The sequence below is a fragment of the Haematobia irritans genome, chromosome 4 (assembly GCF_050003625.1).
Source record: "Haematobia irritans isolate KBUSLIRL chromosome 4, ASM5000362v1, whole genome shotgun sequence".
In the NCBI taxonomy this organism is placed as follows: Eukaryota; Metazoa; Arthropoda; class Insecta; order Diptera; family Muscidae; genus Haematobia; species Haematobia irritans.
Window position 1 is genome coordinate 185666968 of NC_134400.1, and position 23331 is coordinate 185690298.

The 23331-nt window shown below is 30.6% G+C and overlaps 1 protein-coding gene across 4 annotated transcripts in view; it reads right to left on the reverse strand.

Annotated features, from left to right (window-relative positions):
* Positions 1-23331, reverse strand: part of Tsp66E (Tetraspanin 66E) — a 178015-nt gene that overhangs the window by 142896 nt on the left and 11788 nt on the right. For all 4 annotated transcript variants that reach the window (XM_075303775.1, XM_075303771.1, XM_075303774.1 and 1 more), the window contains one exon: positions 10287-10308. The gene's annotated coding sequence lies outside the window, so the exon portion shown is untranslated. The remainder of the gene's footprint in view (positions 1-10286; positions 10309-23331) is intronic.

A 23331-nucleotide genomic window follows, 5' to 3' on the forward strand; every position in this document is an offset into this window, starting at 1 on the left:
TCTTATCCGTACCGTGTTTTATACACAATAATATAAAAAAAATTAAATTTATTGCAAAAAATGCAAAAAAACAGTGGATTTTTATGCATCACCTCAAAAAAAATTTTATGAAGTGGAAATTATGTCCATCTCTAGAAGGGCATTTTTGGATGTACATTAAATGTAATAATGATAATGAACTTCCAATTTTTTTTTGGTGGGAAGCAAATCGCCAATCTTTTTATTTGCTTTGGAAGAAGATTTTTTAGTGCGAAAAGAAAACTTCTTTTGTACTCGGAAGAGGAAACTCTTATTTCAGTATACGTTTCTCTGAAACGAAATTTTAGACAAATGAAGTTTTCTTTTGTTGTTAAAATTTTTTCTCTCATGCAAAGGTAAACGTTGCAATACACATCATAAATCTTTATTTATGATGTGTATTCATTTGTCTTTACGGATTCAACTTTAACAAGGAAATACAATTTCGTTTGCCCAAAGTTTCGTTTCGAAAGAAGGAATAATTTTTTGGTGGAAGAAGAGTTTCTTATTGTGAGGAATAAAATTTTAGACAAACGAAGTTTTCTTTTGATGGCAATTTTTATACCCTCCATCATAGGATGGGGGTATATTAACTTTGTCATTCCGTTTGTAACACATCGAAATATTGCTCTAAGACCCCATAAAGTATATATATTCTGGGTCGTGGTGAGATTCTGAGTCGATCTGAGCATGTCCGTCCGTCCGTCTGTTGAAATCACGCTAACTTCCGAACGAAACAAGCTATCGACTTGAAACTTGGCACAAGTAGTTGTTATTGATGTAGGTCGGATGGTATTGCAAATGGGCCATATCGGTCCACTTTTACGTATAGCCCCCATATAAAGGGACCCTCAGATTTGGCTTGTGGAGCCTCTAACAGAAGCATATTTCATCCGATCCGGCTGAAATTTGGTATATGGTGTTGGTATATGGTCTCTAACAACCATGCAAAAATTGGTCCACATCGGTCCATAATTATATATAGCCCCCATATAAACCGATCCCCAGATTTGGCTTGCGGAGCCTAAACGAGAAGCAAATTTCATCCGATCCGGCTGAAATTTGGTACATGATGTTGGTATATGGTCTCTAACAACCATGCAAAAATTGGTCAACATCGGTCCATAATTATATATAGCCCCCATATAAACCGATCCCCAGATTTGGCTTGCGGAGCCTCAAAGAGAAGCAAATTTCATCCGATCCGGCTGAAATTTGGTACATGATGTTGGTATATGGTCTCTAACAACCATGCAAAAATTGGTCCACATCGGTCCATAATTATATATAGACCCCATATAAACCGATCTCCAGATTTGGCTTGCGAAGCCTCAAAGAGAAGCAAATTGCATCCGATCCGGCTGAAATTTGGAACATGCTATTGGTATATGGTCTCTAACAACCATGCAAAAATTGGTCCACATCGGTCCATAATTATATATAGCGCCCATATAAACCGATCCCCAGATTAGGGTTGCGGAGCCTCAAAGAGAAGCAAATTTCATCCGATCCGCTTGAAATTTGGTACATGATATTGGTATATGGTCTCTAACAACCATGCAAAAATTGCTCCACATCGGTTCATAATTATATATAGCCCCCATATAAACCGATCCCCAGATTTGGCTTGCGAAGTCTCCAAGAGAAGCAAATTTCATCCAATCCGGTTGTAATTTGGAACATGGTGTTAGTATATGATCTTTAACAACCGTGGCAGAATTGGTCCATATCGGTCCATAATTATATATAGCCCACATATAAAACGTTCTCCAGATATGACCTCCGGAGCCTCTTGGAGGAGCAAAATTCATCCGATCCGGTTCAAATTAGGAACGTGGTGTTAGTATATGGTCGCTAACAACCATACCAAAATTGGTCCAATCACACAAAAATTGGTCCATATCGGTTCATAATCATGGTTGCCACTAGAGCCAAAAATAATCTACCAAAATTTTATTTATAGAGAAAATTTTGTTAAAATTTTATTCGGTTCATAATAAAATTTTCATCATTGTCAAAATTTTATTTCTATAGAAAATTTTGTCAAAATTTTCCTTCCTCTGTTGGTTAAGCTACTCTTGTAGTTTAGTCAATGTATGGTTTTAAGCTGAAATAAAAAAACGACAACAATGCTTAAAGAACAAAACCAACAATAACAAAACAAAACAAATGGAAAAAGAAGAGGAGGCACGCTCAAAATAAACCCAGCCATGTGAATTCAAATCGATGATTTGACAGTGGCATAGGAAAAGAGATATGTTTGTTTCGAATTTATTTGGCATAAGCCGGCTATCAATGTAAAACCTTTTTTCGGAGGGTTCAAGTGTGGTTTTTGTTGGGTTTAATAAACTGCCTGAATTTATTCTGATAATTGGTTGATAGTTTTGCTGCAAGTAGAGGATGCTGATGAGGAATGTGGTAATTCCGAAACGTGCGTCCATCCAACCATCTTGCAGTCTATAGGGCTTTGCCCAAATAAATTTGACAAACATTCTTTTCCTCTGTTGGTTAAGCTACTCTTGTAGTTTAGTCAATGTATGGTTTTAAGCTGAAATAAAAAAAAAACGACAACAATGCTTAAAGAACAAAACCAACAATAACAAAACAAAACAAATGGAAAAAGAAGAGGAGGCACGCTCAAAATAAACCCAGCCATGTGAATTCAAATCGATGATTTGACAGTGGCATAGGAAAAGAGATATGTTTGTTTCGAATTTATTTGGCATAAGCCGGCTATCAATGTAAAACCTTTTTTCGGAGGGTTCAAGTGTGGTTTTTGTTGGGTTTAATAAACTGCCTGAATTTATTCTGATAATTGGTTGATAGTTTTGCTGCAAGTAGAGGATGCTGATGAGGAATGTGGTAATTCCGAAACGTGCGTCCATCCAACCATCTTGCAGTCTATAGGGCTTTGCCCAAATAAATTTGACAAACATTCTTTTCCTCTGTTGGTTAAGCTACTCTTGTAGTTTAGTCAATGTATGGTTTTAAGCTGAAATAAAAAAAACGACAAAATTTTATTTCTATAGAAAATTTTGTTCAAATTTTATTCGGTTCATAATCATGGTTGCCACTCGAACCAAAAATAATCTACCAAGATTTTATTTCTATAGAAAATTTTGTCAAAAGTTTATTTCTATAGAAAATTTTGTTAAAATTGTATTTCTGTATAAATTTTTGTCAAAATTTTCTTTCTATAGAAAATTTTGTCAAAATTTGTATTTCGATAGAAAATTTTGTGGAAATTTTATTTCTATAGAAATTTTTTTTCTTAATTTTTTTTCTGTAGAAAATTTTGTAAAAATTTTATATCTACTTTGTCAAACTGAATTATATACGTATTGGATCGATCTTTTTTGATTTAATATATACCACGTATGGACTTACATACAATTTAGAAGATGGTGTTAGGAGGATTTAAGATACCTTGCCATCGGCAAGCGTTACCGCAACTTAAGTAATTCGATTCTGGATGGCAGTGTTTAGAAGAAGTTTCTACGCAATCCATGATGGAGGGTACATAAGCTTCGGCCTGGCCGAACTTATGGCCGTATATACTTGTTTTTCTTTAAAAGCAACTAAAAAAAGATTAAAAATAATTATTGCATCGCTTGTCATAAATTCGGTGTTTGTTGCTCCTAAAGAGAATACACGATTGTGGCAAAAATTTCGTTCCGTAGGAAAATAGTTTTTTTTTTTGTGTAGTTGCTTTTGTGCAAAGAGTAAACGCCACAAATCTCCTATGAATTGTGGCTATGGGGCTATTAACAATATTCTACAACTCCGACATCTCATTGCATTTGGAGACAAAAATAACTAGCAAAACCATTAGTCCTAATGGAAACCTAACACAACAGGGATTGGGCTAAAAGTCGAGCATTGACAGTCTGCTGCGGCAACCACCTCTTTCGGGCGTCCACTGCGTTCACCGTCCTCCGTGCTCATTTCATCACGCTTGAATTTTGCATACCAATCAATTATTGTTGATTTCCCTGGGGCAGAGTCCGGAAACTCATTATCAAGCCAAGTTTTTGCTTCCACCGTATTTTTTCCCTTCAGAAAACAGTATTTTATCAAAACACGAAATTCCTTTTTGTTCCATTTTTTTCACAATAACAAAAGTTGATTCACAAAAGACGCTCTATCTCACAAACTAATTGACTTACAGGCGTCAAATGTGAAGGTTGGTATTATATAAAAATAATATGCATTTACTAGCGACGCCATCTATGTATCAGACCGGGGACTTATCAACCAACCTGTTATATTATCCGGTTTTGATAACTCTCACAAGAAATTTACTTTTTTTTTCAAAGTGATTAAAATTTAAATTCTTCTCATTTCAAGACAAATTTAATTTTCTACGCTATTAAAAAAAAACTTTGCATCGGTCATTCCTTATTTTTATCTCAAATAATTGATACCCTCTATTTACTTGAACCTGCAGACACCTTTACTTGTTATAAAAGAGAAAAAAAAAAACGAAAAGTATCCCTTTTAACATGCAAGTCCAATTTATCAACATCATTTCCTAGAGAAAAGTTCAAACAACCCTGTGTTCAAAAGACTTTTTACAAAAAAAAATGAGTAAAAGTGTATCTGGCAATCTATTCAGTGATTCGTTTGAAATATGAGAAAATCTATTGAGAAATTGTATCAGATTTGCTGGTGCAATTTTTTCTTATACGTCTCTATGAAACTTTTGTAAGAAAACGACCTGAAGGGCTCATTTTGGCCATGAAAAGATGATGATGATGTTGGGGATGTTAGACGATGGTGTCCGCAACTGTAAATAATGATGTGTTGTATCCACTACTGTTACCAGTATCCAATAACTTTTGGGCTCTTATTGCTGGTGGACAACAAACTCAAGTGAATGTCAGGCTTATATCTTAGCATTTGGTTACTTATTCGTGGTTACTATGATGCAAAAGAGATTCAAGTTAAAAGAAGATTGACAAAATGAGACTATTTTTTTTTATATTTACACTGGGCAAACGAAAAAAGTAGAAAGCATTTTCCTGCTCACTTTCAATCACCAAAGACAATTTTTCGTTTTTTTTTTTTTTGCTTCACTGTGTTGCCTGCCTTAAGATATCAAACAATGCCAATGAACTTTTTTGTTTTGAACATTCAAAATCAAAGTAAAATTCTAGAACAGCATTCATTGTTATTGTTATGAAAGGTAATTTGAGTTGTTTTTGTTTAAGGTCTTGTCAAACAATGACCAAATGAAAAATAGTCCATTTTTAATATTGAATATTATGGCCCAAAATTGTATAGAATTTTATTGGAGATAAATCAAAATTGCTCTTTAAATTTAATTAATCTGATAATATCGAAGCCTTAAAAAAGTCTCTGAAAACTCTGAGTCGATCTAGCTAAAACTCGAAACACTAGAAAATTTTGTCAAAATATTATTTTTATAGAAAATTTTGTCAACATTTTATTTCTATAGAAAATTTTGTCAACATTTTATTTCTATAGAAAATTTTGTCAACATTTTATTTCTATAGAAAATGTTGTCAAAATTTTATTTTTATAGAAAATGTTGTCAAAATTTTATTTCTATACAAAATTTTGTCAAAATTTTTATTCTATCGAAAATTTTTTCAAATTTTACTTCTATACAAGATTTTGTCAAAATTTTTATTCTATCGAAAATTTTTTAAAAATTTTATGTCTATAGAAAATTTTGTCAAAATTTTATTTCCATAGAACATTCTGTCAAAATTTTATTGCTATAGAAAATTTTTTCACATTTGTATTTCTATAGAAAACTTTTTCAACATTTTATTCCTATAGAAAATTTTGTCAACATTTTATTTCTATTGAAAATTTTGTCAACATTTTATTTCTATAGAAAATGTTGTCAAAATCTTATTTTTTTAGAAAATTTTGTCAATGTTTTATTTCCATAGAACATTTTGTCTAAATTTTATTTCCATAGAAAATTTTGTCAAAATTTTATTTCTATAAAAAAATTTGAAAAAATTTTATTTCTATGGAAAATTTTGTCAAAATTTTATTTCCATAGAACATTTTGTCAAAATTTTATTTCTATAGGAAAATTTTGTCAAAAAATTTTTTTTTATAAAAAATATTGTCAAAATTTTATTTTTGTAGAAAATTTTGTCAATGTTTTATTTTTATAGATAATTTTTACCAAAATTTTATTTCCATAGAAAATTTTGTCTAAATTTTATTTCCATAGAAAATTTTGTCAAAATTGTATTTCTATACAAAATTTTGTCAAAATTTTATTTCTATGGAAAATTTTGTCAAAATTTTATTTCTATTGAAAATTTTATCACCATTTTATTTCTATAGAAAATTTTGTCAAGATGTTATTTCCATAGACAATTTTTCAAAATTTTATTTCTATAGAAATTTTGTCAAAATTTTATTTCCATAGAAAATTTTGTCAAGATTTTATTTCCATAGACAATTTTTCAAAATTTTATTTCTATAGAAATTTTGTCAAAATTTTATTTCTATAGAAAATGTTGTCAAAATTTTATTTCTATACAAAGTTTTGTCAAAATTTTATTTCTATACAAAATTTTGTCAAAATTTTATTTCTATGGAAAATTTTGTCAAAATTTTATTTCCATAGAACATTTTGTCAAAATTTTATTCTATACGAAAATTTTGTCAAAATTTTATTTTTATAGAAAATATTATCAAAATTTTATTTTTTTTAGAAAATTTTGTCAATGTTTTATTTTTATAGATATTTTTAACCAAAATTTTATTTCCATAGAAAATTTTGTCAAAATTTTATTTCTATACAAAATTTTGTCAAAATTTTATTTCTAGGAAAATTTTGCCAAAATTTTATTTCTATAGAAAATGTTGCCAAAATTTTATTTTTAAGGAAAATTTTGTCAAAATGTAATTTCTATGGCAAATTTTGTCAAAATTTTATTTCTATAGAAAATCTTATCAAAATTTTATTTTTATAGAAAATATTGTCAAAATTTTATTTTTGTAGAAAATTTTGTCAATGTTTTATGTTTATAGATAATTTTTACCAAAATTTTATTTCCATAGAAAATTTTGTCTAAATTTTATTTCCATAGAAAATTTTGTCAAAATTGTATTTCTATACAAAATTTTGTCAAAATTTTATTTCTATGGAAAATTTTGCCAAAATTTTATTTCTATAGAAAATGTTGCCAAAATTTTATTTTTAAGGAAAATTTTGTCAAAATTTTATTTCTATGGAAAATTTTGTCAAAATTTTATTTCTATACAAAATTTTATCAACATTTTATTTCTATAGAAAATTTTGTCAAGATTTTATTTCCATAGACAATTTTTCAAAATTTTATTTCTATAGAAATTTTGTCAAAATTTTATTTCCATAGAAAATTTTGTCAAGATTTTATTTCCATAGACAATTTTTCAAAATTTTATTTCTATAGAAATTTTGTCAAAATTTAATTCCATAGAAAATTTTGTCAAAATTTTATTTCTATAGAAAATGTTGTCAAAATTTTATTTCTATACAAAGTTTTGTCAAAATTTTATTTCTATACAAAATTTTGTCAAAATTTTATTTCTATGGAAAATTTTGTCAAAATTTTATTTCCATAGAACATTTTGTCAAAATTTTATTTCTATACGAAAATTTTGTCAAAATTTTATTTTTATAGAAAATATTGTCAAAATTTTATTTTTTTAGAAAATTTTGTCAATGTTTTATTTTTATAGATAATTTTAACAAAAATTTTATTTCCATAGAAAATTTTGTCAAAATTTTATTTCTATACAAAATTTTGTCAAAATTTTATTTCTATGGAAAATTTTGCCAAAATTTTATTTCTATAGAAAATGTGGCCAAAATTTTATTTTTAAGGAAAATTTTGTCAAAATTTTATTTCTATGGAAAATTTTGTCAAAATTTTATTTCTATAGAAAATTTTATCAACATTTTATTTCTATAGAAAATTTTTCAAAATTTTTCAAAATTTTATTTCTATAGAAATTTCGTCAAAATTTTATTTCTATAGAAAATTTTGTTAAAATTTTGTTTCCATAGAAAATTTTGTCAAAATTTTTTTTTATGGAAAATTTTGCTAAAATTTTATTTTTACGAAAATTTTGTCAAAATTTTATTTCTATGGAAAATTTTGTCAACATTTTATTTCTATAGAGAACTGAAGTACCTCGTAATTGGAGAAAAATGTTAGGCAAAATCTACCAAAACATAAAGAAGGTAGTTTTTTCAAAATTTTATTTCTCTAGAAAATGTTGTCAAAAGTTTATTTCTATTGAAAATTTTGTCAAAATTTTATTTCTATGGAAAATTTTGTCAAAATTTTATTTCTATGGAAAATTTTTTCAAACTTCTATTTCTATAGAAAATTTTTTAAAATTTTACTTCTACAGAAAATTTTGTCAAAATTTTATTTCTATAGAAAATTTTGTCAAAATTCTATTTCCATAGAAAATTTTGTCAAAATTCTATTTCCATAGAAAATTTTGTCAAACGTTTATTTCCATAGAAAATTTTGGTGAAAATTTTATTTTTATAAAAAAAAATTGTCAAAATTTTATTTCTATAGAAAATTTTGTCAAAATTTTATTTCTATAGAAAATTTTGTCAAAATTTTATTTCTATAGAACTTTGTCAAAATTGTATTTCTTTAGAGAATTGAAGTACCTCTTAATTGGAGAGGAATGTTTCGCAAAATCTACCAAAACAGTAAAAAAAGTACCATTTTTCGTAGAGTTCGTGCACAGGGAGTACACGGACGAAAAAGACTGTTTTTCATATGTTTGGGTGTAAAAATTATATGTTTGGAACTCAAATTTTTTAACATAATATTTTTACGTGCAAGCATATTATGTTCATAAACTAGCATAACATGTTTGGGACATATATGTTAATATGTTACAACATATTATGTTTGGGACATAAAATGTTTGTAAATATAATATGCTTGGATACAAACATATATTAATTTAGAAATACCTTATAAACATTAATGTGTTTAGAAAGAGAGACCTAGAGGGTATGCTGCAAGTAATAGAATGGAAGTAACCAATTGGCGCCTTAAAAATATATCCACACTAAGAAAATTTCATTATAATTTCTTTCTACCAATGTATGCCTGAGGTGAAACATAATATGTTTGAACAACACAAACAATATTTTGTTTAAACCAATCCTGAAAATATATATGCTTGAAGCAAAATGTGTTTGGGGCATACGTTACAGAAGCGATTTTTTTGAGGGTGTAGAATTAATGTTTTTACAATGCATGTCAAATTTGGTAAAAATCGGTTCATATTTAGATATAGCTTCTTTACATATTTTCGCCCTATTTACACTCCTGGCTATAAATGTAAGTATTCCCCATATTTTTTTACTTACATTTTGCTCCGTTCCAGGACATTAGCCGATTTAAATTTAAAATCTAGAGATTTGGTTGAAGTCTAAAAATACTTTGTCCAACTCGGTGTAAGAATTTTCCACATGTAAGAATTTCCCACATGTATAAAAAAATTCAATAAAATTATTCCATACATAAATTCAATTCAGTTAGTTTTTTATTCCGTAGTATAGAGGTACATAAATGCAGGAAAATGTTTATAGAACGCAATCTTCATAATTTCTACAATAAACACATCGTTCATATTTCACAAATATCGTTCAATTACTTACACACAAAAAAAAATTTTTCTGATTCAATCACGAAATTAATTGATCCAATTAATTTTTTAATTGAAATGTCTTCAATCACGAAAATGATAGTATCAATCACAGTTTTAATTGGGCATAGAAAAAATTCTTGATTAAAAAATTAATTGATTTCATTGCCAAATTTCAATTAATTTTTTAATTGATTCAATTAAAAATTTAATTGATGTTGATTGCAAAACTCAATTAATTTATTAATTAAAAAAGGTAACTATTTTCAATTACATTCTGAATTGGCTTAGAATTTTTATTTGGATTAACAATTGATTGTTTGAAAAAAAAATTTAACTAAAAATTTAAAAAAAATGTTCATCATCATCATAAACTGACTTAGTCTTCCGAATTTGATTAAAAGTTAATTGTATCAATTAACTTTTTAATTAAAAATTTTAAAATGTTCAATCATTGACTTAATTAACTTAATGTTTCTATCTTGATTAAAAAGTTAATTGTACCAATTAATTTATTAATTGAAAAAAATTTCAAATTCAATTAACTTTTTAATTGGAAATATTTTGGTGATATTTTTTTCTGTGTACTAATAAGAGTTAAAGCTTACCTGGTTTGAATAATTCCGGTTCCTAAAAATACAGCAAAAATTTAATTAGAATTTTGAAATTGTTAAATCTTAGACATTATATGATTCAAAGTAAATTTTATATATAAAAGAAATCGAATTTAAATAATTTTAATTTACAAATAAATTTTAATTTACCACAAAATAGAAAGGCATTCACCTTCTACAGATCTCTCAGAAAAAATACTAAGAAGTAAAATATTTTTTTAATGATCGATAATCCAAAGGCTAATGTCGACAATCGTTTTATTGCCTCAGTAAGTTGTATTACCATAAAATGTTTTAATAATTTTTAATCACATGCTTGGTGAATTAATTTCCCTAAAAAGCCAGTTTCATAATTGCTCGGTGTTATTTATTGTTTTTTTTTTTTAACAATAAAATGCATTTTATCCATTATTTTTTTTAAATATGGACTTATGGTCTGATGAAATGAAAAGTACAAGAACATAATATCATTTCCTTTAATTACTTACTTTGGGGGAAAAGTTTTATCGCAAATAAAAAAACGCCAGAGTTTGCCAAAGGAAGCCACTTGTTGACCAGAGTAGAGGCATTGGACATGGCACTAAAGTCAAGAATTTTAATGAAAGTCATTCGTGTCATGCATCAGATGATGCAGCAACAATTGAAGCTTGAGAAGTCTTCAAGAAGGGGGTTAAGAAACCATAGATGGACATTTTCGTATACAGTCTCTTGAGTTAGCATTGGGAAGGCGTCGATTAAAAAAAAAAATTGAAAGGTTGTTTAGACGTTGAGGAAGATTATAAGAAGTCGCCTTTAGTTTTTTTTTCATGGAATAAGTGAATGATACACCCTATTCTTAGACTATTCACGAGTTTCCACTGAGGTGAAAATGTGCCTCATCACTGAAGATGATTTTCTTCGAAAATTGATCATCCACTGTTGCCATTTCTTGGAACCACTTAACACGTTGTTGGATTGTGTATCTCTCCATGGTTCAAATTGTGTAAGTTTGAAATAGAGAAATGTCAAATAAAATTCGGAAAAACTTGGCGTTTAGGTGTGGTTCACATTCAACATCGGCCCTTACAATTTAACCACGATTTTTTGCTTTGTAGTCAAGATGCAAAAAGACAACAAATTTAAAGACAATTTAAATAATTTTAAAGAATTTTTCTGAATTATTAAAGTCGAGTTGACCTTAGCCCAAACATTTTTTCTTTCATGTTATGATACCCATTTTTAAGTCAAATCACTTAATTATAAGGACAATACGACTTCATTGAAAAGTTTATCGACATTTGGACAAGGAGAAAAAACTTTTTATTAGAGAAATGCATCTTCTATGCTAAGCAAAATTTGCATTCGTATTTTAAGGACATGAAATCTTTGACCTCACGACAATATTTTTTTCAGTGTAATGGTAATACAAAGCTACTTGGGTGCCTTAACATTCATTTAATCTTATCACAAAACTCTTTAACATTGAATATTTTTCTTATCGACAAAAAGTTTATGCAAATGATAAAAGCCATACTGAATAGCCTATATCCAAAAGAAAGACGTGGACCAAACAAGATAACAGAAACAACACAAAACAAGGGCAATAATAATCCACCTAGTCTAATTTTGTACCAAATAAAAAATAAACTTTGTACAAACATTAATTTTCGAATGGGAATGGCAAATGGGAACGAAGGGAAAGGAAGGGAACCCTTCGTTTAAAAAGAGAATACAAAATTACACTGAAAAAGATATATATAGTAAAAAATATAGTAGGCACAAATTATTCTGCCCTATTCCTGTATATCGAACGAAAGATTTCTTTTGAATTCCTAATCAAAGAAAATTGTATGCAAAGCGGCCATGCGAAACTGGTTCCAAAAGTTATGTCTTTGCACAAATGATTGAAAAAATGTTGCCATTAAGAGTTTCCTTTAAGACTTCTCTCTTTGAAAATCATTTTTTGAGTGTCGATATGAAATTCCTTTTTAATGTAAAGTATTTTCCTTAAAATTGTTTGATTTTTTTTTGTAATCTTTTTTATTTGCTTTTAAAGACTTTTTTTTAGCTGCAAAAGAAAATATTTCTTATTTAAAATTTCATTCATTAGAAAAGAAACCCCCTTTATACACCCATCACCATAGAATGATGATGGGGGTATAATAAGTTTGTCATTCTGTTTGTAACAAATCGATATATCGATTTCCGACTATATAAAGTATATAAATTCTTGATCAGGGAGAAATGCTAAGATGATATAACCATGTCCGTCTGTCTGTTATAATCGCGCTACAGCCTTCAATAATGGAGCTATCGTCCTGAAATTTGGCACAGATTCGTTTTTTATTTGCAGGCAGGTCAAGTTTGAAGATGGGCTATATCGGTACAAGTTTTGATATAGTCCCCATATAGACCGACTTCCCGATTTGGGGTCTTGGACTTATAAAAACCGTAGTTGTTATCCAATTTGCCTGAAATTGGAAATCTAGAGGTATTTAAGGACCAAACAAGTATATACGGCCGTAAGTTCGGCCAGGCCGAATCTTATGTACCCTCCACCATGGATTGCGTAGAAACTTCTACGAAAGACTGTCATCCACGTACCAAATTTCAACCAGATCGGATGAATTTTGCTTCTCCAAAAGGCACCGGAGGTCAAATCTGGCGATCGGTTTATATGGGAGCTATATATAATTATGGACTGATATGAATCAATTCCTGCATGGTTGTTGGATACCCTAAATAAAATTTCAACCGAATGGGAAGAATTTTGCTCTTCAAAGGTGCTCCGGAGGTCAAATCTGGGGATCGGTTTATATGGGGCCTATATATAATCATGGACCGATATCGACCAATTTTTGCATGGGTGTTTGAGGCCACATATTAACATCACGTACCAAATTTCAACCAGATCGGATGAATTTTGGTCTTCCAAGAGGCTCCGGAGGTCAAATCTGGTGATCGGTTTATATGGGGGCTATATAAAATTATGGACCGATATGGACCAATTTTTGCATGGTTGTTAGAGACCATATACTTACACCATGTACCAAATTTCAGCCAGATCGGATGAAAATTGTTTCTCTTAGAGGCTCCGCAAGCCAAATCGGAGGATCGGTTTATATGGGGGCTATATGTAATTATGAACCGATATGGACCAATTTTTGCATGGTTGTTAGAGACCATATACTAACACCATGTACCAAACTTCAGCCGGATCGGATGAAATTTGCTTCTCTTAGAGACCTCGCAAGCCAAATTTGGGGTCCGTTTATATGGGGGCTATACGTAAAAGTGGACCGATATGACCCATTTGCAATACCATCCGACCTACATCAATAACAACTACTTGTGCCAAGTTTCAAGCCGATAGCTTGTTTCGTTCGGAAGTTAGCGTGATTTCAACAGACGGACGGACATGTTCAGATCGAATTTCACCACGACCCAGAATATATATACTTTATGGGATCTTAGATCAATATTTCGATGTGTTACAAACGGAATGACAAAGTTAATATACCCCCCATGGTGGAGGGTATAAAAGTGTTGTTCCAACGATGGCAAAAATTCACGAATTGGGCTTCGAATTGCTTCCCTACACCCTCACAAAAAATCGCTTCTGTAACATATACTCCCAAACATATTTTGCTTCAAGCATATACATTTTTGGGTATTGCCCAAACATTTATATGTTTGATCTCTTCCAATATATAATATGTTTGAAAGCATATTGGTTTAAACAATATATGTTTGGGTAATCTAAGTTCCAAACATTTTGTATTTTTGCATCCAAATTCAATAATGTTGTCTTCCAAAAAACAATATGTTATTATGTGAACATATAATATGTTTGGAAGCATTTTGCACCCAAAAATATTATATGCTTAAAAAAAATTCTCCCAAACAATATTGTGCTCAAAATTTTATTTATTTATTTATATATTTACAATCATAATGAATTACGAAAATAAACAGGTAATATAGGTGCTAACAACATAGGTTTTCGACCTGAATGCTCAAAATTTTGTTTCTGCCTAATTGTATATTCCCCCACATCTTTCTCACTTCCACGAGATTTTTTACACCGAAAGAATTCTCTTCGTTAATTTTACGAAGAATTCTTCATTAACTATTCTTCCTGAATTCTTCATTAAAATAACGAAATTTTCATTCATTTTCTTAAATTTTACGAAGAACATTTTACGAATATACGAAACTTCTACGAAACATTCTACATTAACTTTTCTTCGTAAAAAGTTCGTACTTTTAACGAAACTTTCTTCATATTTCATGAATTTTGTGAAGAAGTTTTTACGAATATTTTACGAAACATTCTGCGTTAAAATTTCTTCATAAAAACTACGAAACATTTTCTTTGAAATAACGAAGAAGTTTCATTGAAGTTGTAAAATTTACGTTCGCGGCATTAAATTGTCTTTTATAATGAGCTTGAGTGTATTCCTTTATTCTATTTATTTTATGCAAGTCTATGCTACTTCTCATTTGGGTGATAGCGCGCTATGAATAAAAGTGAAGCAATAAAACCAAAAATTATTCAAAAACTTAAGATGTAAAGTAGTGATGTCATTTTTCACACTTGCAACTACAACCAAATGCACTTTCGACTATACATTTTTTTTCTAATAGTTCGAACATTTTTCAGAAAAAAGTACGAAAGTTTTTCATAAAAAGTACGAACATTTTTCATAAAAACTACGAATATTTTTCATAAAAAGTACGAAACATTTTCATAAAAAGAACGAAATTGTTTCATAAAAAGTACGAAGATTTTTCATAAAAAGCACGAATTTTTTTCTTACAAACTACGAAAATTTTGGAAGAACTTCTTTTTCGTAAAAAGTACGAAATATTTCGTACTTTTAATGAAAAGTTTCTTTGGTTGTAAAACAATGACAAATTTCGTATTTTTAACGAAATGTTTCGTTCTTTTTACGAAGAAAATTCTTTCGGTGTAGTTCTTAGCACCTTTTTCTGTAATACAAACATTGTAGAAGAAATTATTCAATTTTATGATTTTTTTTTTAATTTTACCTTTTGCCGGACGGGGATTCGAACAGCGGACCACACAGTTTGTAAGGATCAAAGAAGTAGCTGATCAATTGCCCAAGGAAAAATAAAATGTTAATTTTGTAATAACAAGCAACAACCACCAACTTAATTCAATATCGCTCCCTGTTAAATAGCGCTCCAAGCTACTAAACACATATATGTTTATAGGCTATTTCTAAATTAATATATGTTTGCATCCAAGCATATTATATTTACAAACATTTTATGTCCCAAACATAATATGTTCTAACATATTAACATATATGTCCCAAACATGTTATGCTAGTTTATGAACATTATATGCTTGCACTCAAAAATATTGTGTTTAAAAATTTGTGTTCCAAACATATAATGTTTATAGCCAAACATATGAAAAACAGTCTCTTTCATCCGTGTACCCACCATATTCTCCAGATCTGGCCCCCAGCGACTTTTTCTTTTCGTGTTCCCAGACCCAAAAGGATGCTCGCAGGGAAAAAATTTGGCTGCAATGAAGAGGTGATCGCCGAAACTGAGGCCTATTTTGAGGCAAAACCGAAGGAGTACTGCCAAAATGGTATCAAAAATTTGGAAGGTCGTTATAATCGTTGTATCGCTCTTGAAGGGAACTATGTTGAATAATAAAAACGAAATTTGACAAAAAAAAAATGTGTTTTTCTTTGTTAGACCGGGGACTTATCAGCCAACCTGTTAAAATTCGGCCCCGACGAACTTACTACTGTATATACTTGTATCAATTCAGTTAGATCTTTGTAATAGATTTTCCTCAGTGTGAAGATGATGTTAACTCTTTGTTCATAGTTAATGGGCTTGTGGTCCAGCAAACATAGAAATAATTATGCTAATTTTTTTTTGTATAGCATTTCAAGCGAAGGAGTGAATTGCAAAAAACACAGCAATATATGCCCCAATATTGCCTACAAACCCCTAATAAGAATGAAAAAGGCCAATGTCCCATCATATTACAAAAACAAAAATTGTTTATATGAATTTTAAAATAGCAATGCCGAGGGAAAGCAATTCAATTATTTCGTTTTTCTTATTCTACATCAAACACCCAAGGGCCACACTAATTTGGCCTTTAACTTCCCTGCTCTACAAGAGAATAAGACTAAATGTATGTTTTGTCCGTCCGTTTAGACACCTGACGGTAAGTGGCGTTTGGGATGTGTAATCGTATCTGTGGAGATTAGACCAAAGTCAACACCACTCCATAGACTCAAGCCTCACACGCAAACGTACACCCAACTACACATTTTCCTTTCCTTTACATTTCGAATCTTTGGGTTACTTCAGCCACTTGCACAATTTCCACAGAACGGGGAGTAATTTTAACCACACTAAGAAATGCTAAGGCAATGACTGACTACTTGGCTTTTTGCAGGTTGATGTTGTTGTTGTCTATGGTATATGGCGCGTACAATGGTCGTATTTAATTACAGACTAATCTGACAATGACTAACTACAACAACAGCGGCAGTGGCTTTATTTGCATTGCATATGAAATAATTTGCAAAGACAGTAGACCATTGGGAAATTATGACATGACTCTAAATACTAAGACAACTCTAACTCAACAGGTGGTAATTAGAACAACAATACTAAAAAAAAACGTAAATTTACTTGAATCCAAAGCGGTTGATCTTCTCTTAAGGCTTGTGTTATTGATTCCGAGCCATTGAATCGTTATTACTTTAAAATAGCGACATATTTAAGGAAGCAAACCAATTTTCAATTGAGACTTTATAAAATTGAAATTTGAATGCAGATCTATAGATCCAATTTCCCTTTTTGGATAAACAACAGTAAGGGACAAAACTGTTCACGAAATTTTAGAGAAAACATTAATGTAAAAAATATACATCAAAGATAGAGACTTGGCAACTCTAATACTTTGTCTACAAAAACTTCACAATAAACGATTGGATGCGGGTAACTTGGTCAGATGAGACACAAATCAATTGAATTGGCTCTAATGGACGGCAGTTGACATAGGTGGATAGGTTAGGTGGCAGCCCGATGGATCAGGCTCACTTAGACTATTCAGTCCATTGTGATTCCACATTGGTGAACTTCTCTCTTATCACTGAGTGCTGCCCGATTCCATGTTAAGCTCAATGACAAGGGACCTCCTTTTTTATAGCCGAGTCCAAACGGCGTTCCACATTGCAGTGAAACCACTTAGAGAAGTTTTTGAAACCCTCAGAAATGTCACCAGCATTACTGAGGTGGGTAAAAGCGTTGAAGTTAAAGAGCGAAATATTTGCCAAACATTAAAATTTGGAGGTGGCTCATTAATGGTTTGGGGCTGTTTTCGTGGAAACCAACTTGGTGTACTTCGCCGAATAAGAGGTAAAATGTGTGCTGCGGACTATATCATCATTCTTGAAAACTCATATCTGCCAAGTCTGGACATATTTGGCTTGGAACCAGGACAAAACGACAACTTTCTGCAGGATAACGATCCTAAGCATACTGCGAAAAAGACAATAAAAAAATGGTTCGAAGAAAATGGTATCAAGCTTTTAGATTGGCCTCCCAAATTGCCCGATTTAAACCTAATCGAATATTTTGTGGTCTTTTTTAAAAAGAAAGATTTTTGCTAAAAAGCATCCACCTAAAACGGTTGATGAACTTTGGGACCGTTCTATTAAAGCCTGGCTAAATATTGATCCAAAAATGCTAAATAAACTCATAAAAAGTGTGCCAACAAGAATAAAAGCAGTTAAGAAAGCACGCGGAGGTCACACAAAATACTGATAGAAATCAAACACGACTTTACCGTTAGGGGTCATAACAGGTTGGATGATAAGTCCCCGGTCTAACAAAGAAAAACACTTTTTTTGTCAAAATTTTATTTCTATAGAAAATTTTGTTCAAATTTTATTCGGTTCATAATCATGGTTGCCACTCGAGCCAAAAATAATCTACCAAGATTTTATTTCTAAAGAAAATTTTGTCAAAAGTTTATTTCTATAGAAAATTTTGTGAAAATTTTATTTCTATAGAAAATTTTGTTAAAATTTTATTTCTGTAGAAAATTTTGTCAAAATTTTATGTCTACTTCGTCAAACTGAATTATATACGTATTGGATCGATCTTTTTTGATTATATATATATACCACGTATGGACTTACATACAATTTAGAAGATGGTGTTAGGAGGTTTTAAGATACCTTGCCATCGGCAAGCGTTACCGCAACTTAAGTAATCCGATTGTGGATGGCAGTGTTTAGAAGAAGTTTCTACGCAACCCATGATGGAGGGTACATAAGCTTCGGCCTGGCCGAACTTACGGCCGTATATATTTGTTTCTTCTTCATATGGGGCCGTTTTGCCGCGATTTCGACCTTCAAACGCTCCAATAACGCCATATAATAGTCACTGTTGATGGTTTTTCCCTTCTCAAGATAATCGATAAAAATTATTCCATGCGCATCCCAAAAAACAAAGGCCATTACTTTGCCAGCGGACTTTTGAGTCTTTCCACGCTTCGGAGATGGTTCACCGGTCGCTGACCACTCAGCCGACTGTCGATTGGACTCAGGAGTGTAGTGATGGAGCCATGTTTCATCCATTGCCACATATCGACGGAAAACTCGCTGCAAACACCGCTCGGAATCATCAACACGTTGTTGTGTTTGGTCAAATGTGAACTCGCGCGTCACCAATTTTGCACAGAGCTTCCGCATATCCAAATATTGATGAATGATATAACTTTGGTATCTTTAAGGCCTCTGCTATCTCGATCAACTTCATTTTACGGTCATTCAAAATCATTTTGTGGATTTTTTGATGTTTTCGACGGTAACCACCTCTTTCGGGCGTCCACCGTCTTCCGTGCTAATTTGCATACCAATCAATAATTGTTGATTTCCCTGGGGCAGCGTCCGGAAACTCATTATCAAGCCAAGTTTTTGCTTCCACCGTATTTTTCCCTTCAGAAAACAATATTTTATCAAAACACGAAATTCCTTTTTTTCCTTTTTTTTACAATAACAATAGATGCTTCACAAACGACGCTCTATCTCACATACTAATTTACTTACAGACGTCAAAATTTGACAGGAATCATTTGAAGGTTGGTACTATATAAAAATAATTGCATTTAATACTAGCAACGCCATCTATGTGTCAGACCGAGGACTTATCAGCCAACCTGTTACGTCGGGCTGCCACATAACCTAACCTAAGCTAGTTGTCCAGGTAGCGCCTTATAACCATAGCTTTAGGTGATTGCTAATTTATTCAAATGTCTAAATGTATGCCACATCAAAGCAGGTTTCCCTTTGTCGGGATCCCGGGAAATTCGAAAAAAATCCCGCTTTCACGGGAATGGAAAAAGTCAGGGAAAAAGAAAACCCTAGTTGTTATACTAATTGAAACAAAAACAATTAAAATTTCCTATTAAAATTAGTAAGGAAAGTCTAAAGTCGGGCGGGCCGACTGCACCCTGCACCACTTTGTAGATCTAAATTTTCGATACCATATCAAAAGTGTTGGGTGCTATATATAAAGGTTTGTCCCAAATACATACATTTAAATATCACTCGATCTGGACAGAATTTGATAGACTTCTACAAAATCTATGGACTCAAAATTTAAGTCGGCTAATCCATTAGGGTGGAACACAATGTTAGTAAAAAAATATGGGAAGCATTTAAATCTGAAGCAATTTTAAGAAAACTTCGCAAAAGTTTATTTATGATTTATCGCTCGATATATATGTATTAGAAGTTTAGGAGAGTCATTTAGAGTCATTTTTACAACTCTCGCCTAAGCAGTGGCGATTTTACAAGGAAAATGTTGGTATTTTGACCATTTTTGTCGAAATCAGAAAAACATATATATGGGAGCTATATCTAAATCTGAACCGATTTAGCTGATATTTTGCAAGTTTTTCGAGACTCATAAAATATTCGGATGTACTGAATTATAATAACATCGGTTGATAAACACGCCAATTATGACCAGATTGGGGATAAATATATATGGCAGCTATATCTAAATCTGCACCGATTTTTTCCAAAATCAATAGCGATTGTTTTTGTACCAAAAAACGACCCTATGTCAAATTTGAGGACGATCGGACTTAAACTGCGACCTATACTTTGCGCACAAAAATACATGAACAGACTGGCAGACAGACGGACGGATGAACAGACAGACAGACAGACGGACATCGCTAAATCGACTCAGAATTTAATTCTAAGACGATCGGTATACTAAACGATGGGTCTCAGACTTCTCCTTCTTGGCGTTACATACAAATGCACAAACTTATTGTACCCTGTACCACAGTAGTGGTGAAGGGTATAAATATGAAAAAATCGTGTTATCGAAATGACTTCCTGTGTAGTTAAAATAAAGAACATCTGTGGGAGCGCATTTTTGGAATTGTTTTTAAAGTTGTGTCTTTGGAAGTATGTACTTCCAATTTTTTTTTTGTTTGCTGGGATGTTAAATTCATCGCTTCTGCACCAATTTTGCACCATCCAAAAAGAACATTTCTCTAGTTTTTTGGTGACGCTTTTTTTTAGTGGGTAGTTCATAACAATGGTAGTTTTATCAGATAAAATAGAATATTTAAGAAAACTAAAATTTCTATTGAAAGTAAATATAGTATATACGGTTTCAATTGATTTGAAAAACAAAAAGTGTCATAGTAATTGTAAAAAATTTCATTTGAAAAAGTTTCATTTAAATGGTATAAGGATTTATTTGAAGTGGAAATTTAATTTTAAATGGTATTAGTTACGTTTTTGTGTTACCTCTTTCTCACTTGCTTCTAATATTGGTATTGTAATACCAATAATAATACCTGCCCCACAAGGAAAAAATATAACCAGAAATTAACAACGGACCTGTTTTAGATGATTTCAATATTCGATGAATGGTATTACTAGCATAAATAAAACTTTTCATCATACTGTTCAAGTTGTAACAACAGAGTTTCATGCAACCGGTCAGACAGCCAGCCAGCCAGGCAGCCAAGCAACCAACCAACCATTCAATCAGTCATTCAACCAACCCAGTCAAGCTAGACCGACCAACTAAAACGAAGGCAAGGTAAACCAACCCCAGCCGCACATAAAGTAAAAGTAAGCAGCAATAAAAGCTAATATAATGTGAAGAAAAAGAAGATGTAAATATAAAATGAAATGAAGAACATGAAATACTACATGTAACAGATGGACAGACAGACAGACAGACGCACGGTAGGTCGGTAGTCTGGACTATAACAACAATAATGTCCATTAAATCTACAATAACAACAGAAAAACAGAAGACACACGAATTCGTGTCACAAGATCAAGAATGTAACTTGATCTCTCCCCACCTCTCTCTCTCTCTCTCTCGCTCATTCACTTTAATCGTTTGATTGTCTTCTGTGAATGATCAAGTCATATCCCAGAGTCTTTATATAAATGAAAAGGGAAAAGTGTTTCACTTAAAAACAGAAGAAGAAGAAGAAAAACAATAAAATTACTGAAAATAAGAGAAATTGTCATGTTTATAAATTTAATTTAATTTAAACATCAGCTACATGTGATCCCCAAATATGGGTTAACCTCTAAGGATCTCAATATAAAACCTACCCACATACATATGCTTATTTTTGTTTGTTTTCACACGTGTATCGTAAAAGTTCAAAGATTTTATTTAAATTGAGTCAATTATGAAACGAGAAAAACAAAACAATTGCATTAAAACTGAGCTCAGACAGTTTATTCATTGAAAACAAAGTTGTCTTATTACACGCAGAGAAGGAATATGATCATCTCTTGCAGAAAATTGTTATTTTAAGATGGGGAGCATGGAACATTTTTGCCGTAAAAATGGTGTTTTCTCACCAAACATGAAATGGTTGTCGAAATCAGATACATAAGGTCCGAGAATATAACATGATTGCTACAAACATGTTAAAATGTTCACCGCCTAAAAATAACATTTTGCCCTACATACTGTTTTTCATATATTTCGGTGTAAAATTTTTAGTAGAGGTGTGCGCCTTACTGAAATTTCACTCACATTCACGAAGCAAAATATTTATTCACTCACGCTCACGCACGATAAGTGTGATAGCCAATACCACTCACGCACATTCACGAAATTAAAACCTGTACTCACGCACGAACTGTTTTTTTAATGACTCACGTTGCCGCACGATTCACGGCAATTCACGTGATTCACGACAAATTCACGATATTTTCCAAACGAAAATCAGCAAAGGTATCAAAATTCAAAAATAGAATATAGTACTTCGAGAGCCAAATTAATTTCAGTGTGAATTAAATCTTGATTATTTTCGTGAGCGTGATTTTGCAGAAATTTTATTCACGCACATTTATTTCTCACTCACGACATAGTTATTTTAGTCCGCACATTCACGACAGGTGCTTTGGAGTTTGTTCACGACTCACGTGATTCACGCGTGAATATATATATATATATATATATATATATATATATATATATATATATATATATATATATATATATATATATATGAATATATATATATATATATATATATATATATATATATATATATATATATATATATATATATATATATATATATATATATATATATATATATATATATATATATATATATATATATAATATATATATATATATATATATATATATATATATATATATAATATATATATATATATATATATATATATATATATATATATATATATATAATATATATATATATATATATATATATATATATATATATATATATATATATATATATATATATATATAATATATATAATAATATATATATGTATATAATCAGGGAGAAATTGTGGGATATATATATATATATATATATATATATATATATATATATCTATTATATATATATATATATATATATATATATATATATATATATATATATATATATATATATCTATATATATATATATATATATATATATATATATATATATAATATATATATATA